We start from the raw sequence: 9,974 nt of genomic DNA, 5'->3' as shown, positions 1-9,974 counted from the left end.
AATGGAGCAAGTTTCCTCACAATAATGCTCTTACATGATCACATGATCTGTGCTGCACCAGACTGAGCAGAGCCAAGAGGGCAGCTCAGAGTGGGACACCACACACACACACACACACCACACCACACACACACCACACACACACACACACACACACACACACACACACACACACACACACACACACACACACACACACACACACACACACACACACACACACACACACACACACACACACACACACACACCCACACACACCACACACACACACACACACACACACACACACACACACACACACACACACACACACACACACACACACACACACACACACACACACACACACACACACACACACACTGTTTAAGACAGACCTGTTACCCGTCTCTTACAGCTCGTGTTTAAAAGGTAAAGAAGTGGGATGAGGTTGTTCCCTCTCTGATTGTTGGAGAAGAAGTATAGACCTGCACTGAGCGAGTGTGTGGACATCAGTATTACAGCCCTGTCTGATCCAGTGGAGTTTTGTTACCACCGTTTCTAAATCCCAGTGTAGAAAGGGCCAATAGAATGAATGATGATTTCACAGAAACTGTTCAAACGTTGCTGCCGTCTCTTCTTATTGTTTTTGCACCGCAGAGTTTGAGTAGAAATGTTCGGGAGATCTTCAATACGATGTACGACATCTCTGGTGCTTTTGGTAACTACTGTGGTGAGCTACCAAATCATGACAGCAGGCAACAGTCACACATGTAGTTACAGTACATGTTCCTGTACTGAACACTAAAGCTCCTCTCATTCATTGTGCTGAATGCACCTGGCCACAGTGTCTATTGTCTGCACACAGGTCACTGTTCTCTTCTTACGCTCAGTCACAATAGGCCGTGTCCTGTCCTCCGTATGCCATGAGGGCAGTGTCCATAAATAGCAGAGCAGCTAATGGCCTATAGCTGGCTGTGTTTGTGCTGCTGTTTATCTCTTTATCAGAGCCCGGCCTCATTAGCAGTGACAGAGGGAACCAGCAGCAGATCCCTAAAGGCTCCTGAGCACAGAACAAGGAAAAGAAGGAGGAAAAAACTGGGGGGAGTGAAAGGTGGCAAATGGGGAGGCACACAGACAGGAAGAGGGTGTAATTTCCTCAGGAAGCTATTAGAGGCATTTCTTGTATGACCTATCAGATGAAAAGAACAGGGGGGGGAGAAAGAGAAAGCGAGACAGGGAGAGGCTGAGAGAGACTGAGAGAATGGGGAAATTGTGAAAAAAAAAAAAAAAAAAAAGTATCAGAGAAAAAAACCGGTGAAGGCTTGTGTTTAAGATCACACAAGAAGCAGAAAAGGAAGTGCACGACATGAAACGTGATCAAAAAAAAGGAACACGTTGAACAGGAAAAGACAGCATGAAACACAGGAGTTCATATGCAGATTTTGATTGGGTTTTTCAGAGGGCATAAAGATGTCATTTTGGCAGCAAGATCACTTTGATGTGGAAACGAGAAAACACACATTTATTTTGGTGGGGGGCTAATTCTGATCGACAGTCCCTTCGCCAGATGTTCTTTGTCATTTTACACATTTATATTCATTCAACAGTGAAAGAAAACGACAGATATAAATGACACTTTGAATAAGGAGAACAGATCATACACACAGGACGAGCTACAGACATATTAGTCAGATTTGTCGATGTTTTAGGATCACAACATTTAGTAATGCATGTTCTCCTTCAGGGCTCACCTACATTTTGCAAAGCAGAAACTTCTAGAACAAACTAAAGGTGGTAAACATGCAAGTGTTGGCCTATATGAACAAAACAGACTCCACAGAGAGAAGAAAAAACAAGGGGCCCACGTCGAGGGAAGGAGGAGGAGGAGGAGGAGGAGGAGAGGGAGCGTGGACAAGAAATTAAAAGAGGGGACACGGTGCGGCAGGAAATGAACAAGGCAGCAAGGCAGTGGGGGAAAAAAAAAAGAAAAACAGGTTATTGAAAGGTATGTGTGAGAAAGTTTGGAAAGTCCGAGTCACACAGAGTCACCTGAAAACCGTGTTCAAACACAGACTTTCAGTTAAAAGGTTACAACCTCGACTCAATGGTTCTGAGACAACAATGACTATAATGTCACAACCTTCAGAATCCCGAGTTCAAATCCAACATGGCTGCTGTCAGAAGTCATCTTTAAGCTGTAACTGTCGTGTTTCTTATCAGCTTTTCATGTATTTACATCAATCACAACGGGGGTTTAATGCCATGTTTTTTTTTTTTGTGTGTGGACATGATGTCATGCTGTGTTTGCACACACACTATCACATGGTGCGTTGTTATCGCCTGGTATTAGCTAACAAAACACAAGAACTCCTGGATGTTTTCATCTTTCTCGTCCGACTTGTTGCCAACTTGTAACTGGAACGCGCTCAACCCGGGCGTGACATCATTCCCAGCTCTGAGTTCTGAGGGAAATGGAAACCTCTCTCTGCAGTCACTGTATGAGCCAGCTTTACTCATTCACCACACTGAGTGTTGTAAAGGGTCAGACATCTTAAAGTTGACTCAGACGGTTCTTTAAAAACTCGACTTCACGAAGAGTGTAAAGAACAACCTTCAGACGCTGTGACTTCTGGGCACATTATTCCGAGCGTCTTCAATTATTCCACAAACAAGACTCTTGATTAAAGATAAGAAGCTTTTCACTTCACCGAGATAAGATGCTTCAAGATAAAGAAAAACTTGATCAAATATTCAGCGCTGTGAAAGGGACAGAACAGTGGTCTGAACATCACTGAGGGCAAACTTATCCCAGAGATCTTGTCACAGCTCAGACAGTAAGCAAACAAGTTTGAGATACAGAAGATAGCAGGGTGTGTAGTACAAGGGAAATGACATCAGTGTGCACACGGTGGAGAATATGCTCGCTTTTTTTTTTTTTAACCGCCTGTTTTCAGCTACCACATCCTTTCTTCTTCTTCTTCTTGAAAATGATGCATCTTCTTCACTCAGTCAGCGTTTCTCTCTCTCTCTCTCTCTCTCTCTCTCTCTCTCTCTCTCTCCCTGCGTCTCCTTCTTCTTCTCCTCCTCCACCTTTAGCTTGAAATAAAACGCTCCCTTTGTACGATCGCTCCAAGACAGCCAGTGCATTCATGGCCGGCAGACAAGGCCCAATTATGTCATTTAACGACCATTACGTAGTGGCTAAAATAAGATTATGTCCAATGGCGCGGGGAGAGCACAGGCAGGTCTTTTCATTGCTTGACAGGATCCTACCTTACATGTTGTTCTTTAAAAAAAAAGAAAAAAAAAAAAAGAAAAAAAAGAAGAAGGAATCGTATCATCTCACAATTTTAAAAGGACTCTCAGCACCACATGTCCTCGGAGAGTTTTACTGCCGTGACCTTTTTCTTGAAGCTTTTATTTGGACACAGTCGCTGCAGAGAATCGTTGACCTTCTCTACATATGATCTCAGTTGAGTAGACGTTGCTCTCAGAGGTTGTTTTTTTTTTTTAATGATGCTGAAGGACCCCCTTCTCCCCCTCCCCCACTCTCAGCAGCGTTTTGATGATGATGATGATGATGATGATGTTCAACAAGCACCCGGCTGTTCTTACGCGCACGGCCGTGCATATTCGCCCGGGCTCTGCACACCTTCTCTTCATTTTCCATCGTCTCTCCTTGGAGCCAAAGTACACTTCACTTTCCTGCTCCAACAAACTGCCATCGCCACCCCCACCCCAACCCAACCAACGCCTTCCAACCTCCACTTCCCTCCCCCCCTCCCTCTCTCTCTCTCTCTCTCTCTCTCTCTGCATGTCCCCATATAGAGGTCATTCGCATCATGGAAACATTTGATAGGCTAGGGCCAATCGACTGGCATGGATCTGCAGCTCACAGTAAACCTCCAGCTTGGCCTAACTGCTTCCATGTGTGTGTGTGTGTGTGTGTGTGTGTGTGTGTGTGTGTGTGTGTGTGTGTGTGTGTGTGTGTGTGTGTGTGTGTGTGTGTGTGTGTGTGTGTGTGAGATTGGAGCAGTGATTGCCGAGGCCAAACAGAGACTTCTGATTCTGGACCAGTAAACTACGACTCCATCATCCATTGGTCCGTCGTGCTTTTTAATTGGCTGACAGTGATGATGCCCAACAAAAACATCTGATGAATTCCCCCCCCCCCCCCCCCCCCCCGTTGAATTTTATTGGACTTTAACATCCGCATAATTCCTCTCTACATTGCTTCTTCCTACTTCACACAAGAACACCATTCATGATAACGACAAGCTCATGCCAACAACAGTGAGCTATCCAGACCTACAACATTCTTACCTCTCTCAGGATGGGACGACCCAAAACGTACAGAGGGGGCACTTCTCCCTGCTGCTCAAAGTTTATTGATGTTTCAAATTTAAAATCAGTATTTTCAATTGAACGTGTGACAGGAATCGACAGCCAATACAACTTCACCATGGACGCTTCATGCGGAGACTCGGCTGTGTTATGCCATGTTGTTCCTACATCGCCTACTGCGGAGAAACTTGAATTGATCAACTGTTTCAAACTCCACACTGGACGATATCTCATTTTTATAAAACGTCTAAACGTCAGTCCAAACCGAAGCGGACTCAAGTGAGGTAACTCATCTCTGTTCATATAGCTCCCTAGAAGCAACAAAGCAAACAAATAAAACCCTTTGCTGCATGTTATCCTCACACTGTCTTCGGTTGTCCTGTTTAAGAAATGCAAAAAAGCCCCAAAAAAGATTTTAAAACATAGAAAATGTAAAAAAAAAAAAAAAAAAGAAAAGAAAAGAAATAAAAGTTAATTTTGATCTATGTCATTCTTTGCAGAAGGGTTATGATCATTATAGCAGTATGTCAGATACAAGTTCCTGAGTACTAACAAACAGTCTGCACACTCTCTGAAGGAGAGGGGAGAACCGTGCACCCCCCATCCTTCACTCCTCAAGAGTAAACATCTTCTATGGAGTCCAGTCTCGCTTTTTTCCACCCTGGCCCTCAAATGAAAGAGCTCATTCTCCGTTTCCTCCCTCGCTCTCTCTGTCACAGCAGCTTTCCAGCCATCTCTCTGTGACTCACTGACGGATGTAACTCTTTCCATTTTCTACCTTTTTTTTTTTTTCTCCCTCCGGAGTGAGAGGAACAAACTGCGGCAGCAGGGGTGACACTTGCCACCCAAAATCCTGTTATCAACAACAAGTGTGAGCGCACGTAAACACTCACACTGCGATTGGATGCAATTTGTCTTGGCCCCTGAGTGGCTGGTTCAGCTGTGGGCTTTATCCACACCTGAGTCACATGGCTCCACACACGTTGACAACACAAACGGCAAGCGTGATCTGGTGACTGAAGCGGCCCCGAGTGACAGCAGAGAGATGACGGGGATTGGCAGGTGAAGACGCTGACCTGCCTGTGGCCTACTTTCACTTTACACCACTGACCTGGGAACGAGCTGATAACACTGAATGCAGAACAGCGGCAGAAATGTTTCAGTTATGCAAAAAAAAAATTGGCTGAAAATAAATCAAGACAACAAAATGTATTTTCGAGCATATTTTGATATTTGAGAGCGTGAGCTTTTTAAACATGGCTCATTCATTTGAGAGTTTCATTCATAAAACAGAATTATACAAATGTTACCATTCACGAGACATTATTATAAATATCCTTCACGTGACAGACGCGTGACTTTGCATTTCAGAGATGGAGATGTGGTCGTGAGAGTCCCGACACCTGCTGACACTAAATGTTTGGACACTTCAACAGTGTCGTATTCAATCAATGAACAAGGACACGGCCTCGGGCCTTCATAGGTTGTTTTTTTTTAGACAGTTTGAGTTAGTGTTATACTGAAAGCACATTGTTAAACATCAACAAAGCCTCTGTTTTGTTTCAGCGTAGTGTGATGAAGCATGAGCACTCTGAACGCGCCGTGCTCTGTTCTTGTTCTGTCTTTATACGCAGCTGCCTTCAGTGGATTCTCTGAAAAGTCAGTTAAGGAGCAAATGATCGATGAAGCCGCCACGTGGTAATCTGTGTTTGTCACTTCGCCAGTCATCAATGACCTAATTGCCTCACAAAACGTTTTCTAAAGGCAACAACAGATGTAAAAAAAAATAGAAAAGGTGTAAGAAAATGTGAACAATGTGCATGTTACGATGCGTTTCGCACAGAATAACATGCTCTGTGTGTACTCGTGATCCACGCACTGAACTGCTCCACCGACAGTGTCACCTTTCTTGCTGCTGAGATTAGCTGTGTGGTTGTGCCAAGGGCACTGTGCAACATAACCATCTTCCCATGCACTATACTGAACACACACACACGCACACACACAGTTGTATCTTCAACCCACATCATCCACTGAGCTCATTCAGGAGGAATCAGTAGATTTCTCTGCTGACCCGAGGAGAGAAGCAGAGCCTGGCCGTCCTCTCTGTCTCTCATTATCTGCAGACTGTGCGTCAATCTGACTGAAGCCAGAGAAGAATACCTGTGTTCCCTTTGAAGTCAGCCCTGACTACAGTAAATTATTAGCTCTCCTGCACACAGCTCCAGGCCCTGAGGACACCCTCTGGCTGTTCCAGAGGTGGGTGCCATTACCTGTCATCACAGTTGTTGGGATTCTCTTTTAGAGGGCTAATAAAGACGGCTGTGTCTTATTGTATCTTCATCAGAGTTTATCTTCCAACCCTTACAAGGGGCTGCACATGTGGGTGAGTTAAGGTAGGCCTGTAACAACAGAGAGAAAGAGAGGAAGGGGGAGGGAGAGAGAGAGAGAGAGAGAGAGAGAGAGAAATACAGCAACTCTGATTAAATAGCCAACATTCCTTTAAAAGGAAGAGAAGGTAGCCCTTGGGCTCCACACAAGCCTGCACTCGTAAACTGTAGAGAGAGAGAGAGAGAGAGAGAGAGAGAGAGAGAGAGAGAGAGAGAGAGAGAGAGAAAGAGGGGACAAGTGCAGGGCTCCTCTCGTCTAGCAGAGCGTAACAGGAAGTGGCAGGGCCTGCTTCACATGGGGCCTCTGGGGTGAAGCGGCTGGCTGGCGAACACGTCACAGTCTCTGAAAACGGCCGCCTGAAACACCCTTTACACATTTGCAATGACAAGGAAACCTGATTGTTATGAGCATTAACCAGAAATATGGGTTTGCTTAGACAAAACTCCTATTTAAAACCTTCAGGAAAGTGAAAGTCATAAATGCAGATATAGGACAAACTGGACTGGCAACCTGGCGGCAAAACGGTTGCTTAAATAAATAGAATAGACAAACTAAAATGGGACAAATAATTGTCAACCCGCACAGTTCCTGGCTGCTTAAGTCTGTAGTTACTGACTGCAGAGTGATAATGAAGCCACATGGTAGATGTACAGTCATTTGCAGTTTCCCAAGCAGGAGAGTGTCGCCTATTCTTCACGTCCTTTGTTTCACAAGGCAATACCATCAGGGCTAATCAATTATATGTAGATACTAATTACCGAGCACTGTCTGCACTCTCAAACCCCCCCCTCACTCTATACAGGCTGATCAGATGAGTGAGGGCTATAGGGGAGAGGAGGGGAAGCTGGAAGGGTCAAACTGTGCAGCAGCCTCTGTTCATGTGTTGCAGAAACAAAGTTGATAAATAAATTGCAGAAAACCGATTACATTAATCCCTGATCACGTTGCTGAGAGTCATTGTTTAGTAAAACTACCAAAACAATTATTTAACATAAACATAAAAAACGGTATTTTCTTTAAAAGAAACGAGCACAGAGCCTCCCTGATAGATGACCAGGTGGATGCTTTCGAGTGAGGACATCAAATTCACAAGGTCACCAGCTATAAACTCCCAAAGACACAGCATAACTTCATTTGAGAATATTACAGTGATTTGCAGCTCAATATCAGACCTAAACAAGACAAATCGGGCATGACCCCCCCCCCCCAAAAAAAAATACACAGTCAAACTTTCTCTCATCTATCGGCCTCTGACACACACACAGTCACCGAACACACTTCCAGTGCTACATGTATAAGAGACAATGTCACTGAGAGTTGTTTTAATACACAGGAGGAGGTATGTATGCAGACAGCAGAGCACAGCATTCCTCTCTGTGGACTCGACCGTCTGCAGCTCGCTCAGGGGAGGGTAAAGAGGGTAAAGAGAGAGGGGGTGAGCTGTTTCTCTCGGTAAAACAAACATACTTATTAAGTTTAATTTCACCGCATAGAGAAATGGAAAGTTCAAGCTGTTAATAGTGCTCTCAGATATAGTGTTCGTATAATAGACTCACCAGTAAATACAGGAGGAACGTCAGTCGAAGCGTATGATAGATTTCCTGCTCGAAAGTTGTCGTGTGTCAGTGGGGAAAAAAACATTGTACGCGGAAGTACAGCTGCAAGCAAAAAAAAAAAAAAAAAAAAAAAAAACACACACACACACACACACACACACACACACACACACACACACACACACACACACACACACAGAGGGTTACTCGAACCTGAAACTAACCAACTAAAGATTTGACTTTCACAATTACCAACCCTTTTAACATACTAATACACTTTATTTTCTTCTGTAAAGTATATCCGTGTTTTTTTAACAGTTCGAGTGACAATATTTTTAAAAAAAGTTAAGTGTTTTAACAGCTTGTTTCCGCACTGTGTTACATTGTAATCCTTCCCCCCTCACTGACTCCTCACTCGTTTAGGTTCGGAACATTTTTTAAGCGAAATATCAACTTTTTCCCGGTTTGTGTTTTGTGCATGCAACATTAGTCTTCATGTAATATTTAGAGGAGTCATTGAAGTTTTTATTTTTTAACATTTTACAGAACCACATTACTGTGTGTCCAATATGTTGGATTATTTCTATGATGTCCTTATATCATACTTAACTGTGCATGTAACATTATCTTTTATGAAGCATAAATGTCTGCAGGGGCCCAACTACCTACTTTCCGTCCCTCTTAAAAACCAGATCTTCCGTATTAGGCATCAATTATTTTACTTCGCTGCTACAGCTCACCAGCTGTATTGTGTATTTTATTTTTTCAGTGAATAATCTGCAAACTATCAAAACAAACAGATTACAAATCTTAGAGCAACACTTAAAAAAAATGTCTATTGTTAAATCAAAGCCACTGTTTACATGGTTGATACTAAAATCAAACTTCCACTCCCCGAGTGCCTTACTGCTGCTCTCTGTCCAGCCTCCTTGCGCCACCTTGTGGAGAAACATTAACACGACACGGTTGACTCCAAGTCGCCTTTGAACTGTACTGACCAGAAAATTTGACCTGAAATAAATTTGAGCAATACCACCTCAAGATCACTTTCAAGTCCCATGATTATATGGAAATTAGTTTAAATGGATTTCAAGGTGTTCATGCTTTTTTCCAATGTTTTTAAGTCTATGTTACATTGAATTTAAGTATAGTCAAGTCAATATCAGAATTACAATTTTCATGTAGTAGTCTACATGTTTACCTGTTATCACTTCATTTAAACCCAAGCATTTTAAATTTTGCTTAAAAAAAATCTGATAACTGCAATATTGTAAAAATAGTTTGGAGGGAAACTGAAACACAATATCAATATAAAAATACACCAAATAAGGAAGTTGCAAATTTAGACTGCACAATTTAACGGAGGTTTTCAGTGATCATTTTTGCCAGCTTGCAAAATAAACAGTCTATTGTTTTTTGGTTTTCATCAAACAGCAGAAATCAAGAACAGTGACCACAATACTATGTAACCTGGTGATAGTGGTCACATATTATTTGTATTAAAATGTACTTACTACTTGTGCAGCAATCTGATGGAAAGATATAGTTTAATTCACTGAATGTACATAAAGCAAAGATTTTCAACCATGATATCTTAGTAAAAGAAAATGAGGGGAACCCTGCTCTAAATTTGACAGAAACATAATGCATCGCTGTCTGTTCAACAAACTCAGAGTCAACAACAGTCCACTATCCAGA

General features: G+C 42.9%; 1 protein-coding gene across 6 annotated transcripts in view; it reads right to left on the bottom strand.

Moving 5' to 3' along the window:
• Nucleotides 1-8,614, bottom strand: part of arhgef1 (Rho guanine nucleotide exchange factor (GEF) 1) — a 42,239-nt gene extending 33,625 nt beyond the window's left edge. For all 6 annotated transcript variants that reach the window (XM_079344535.1, XM_079344537.1, XM_079344536.1 and 3 more), the window contains exon 1: nucleotides 8,277-8,614. The gene's annotated coding sequence lies outside the window, so the exon portion shown is untranslated. The remainder of the gene's footprint in view (nucleotides 1-8,276) is intronic.
• Nucleotides 8,615-9,974: the final 1,360 nt, after the last annotated feature.

Source organism: Symphodus melops (genome assembly GCF_947650265.1).
Source record: "Symphodus melops genome assembly, chromosome: 5".
Taxonomy (NCBI): Eukaryota; Metazoa; Chordata; class Actinopteri; order Labriformes; family Labridae; genus Symphodus; species Symphodus melops.
Note: the sequence above shows the minus strand (reverse complement) of the source record. Positions and strands in the feature narration are given on the sequence as shown.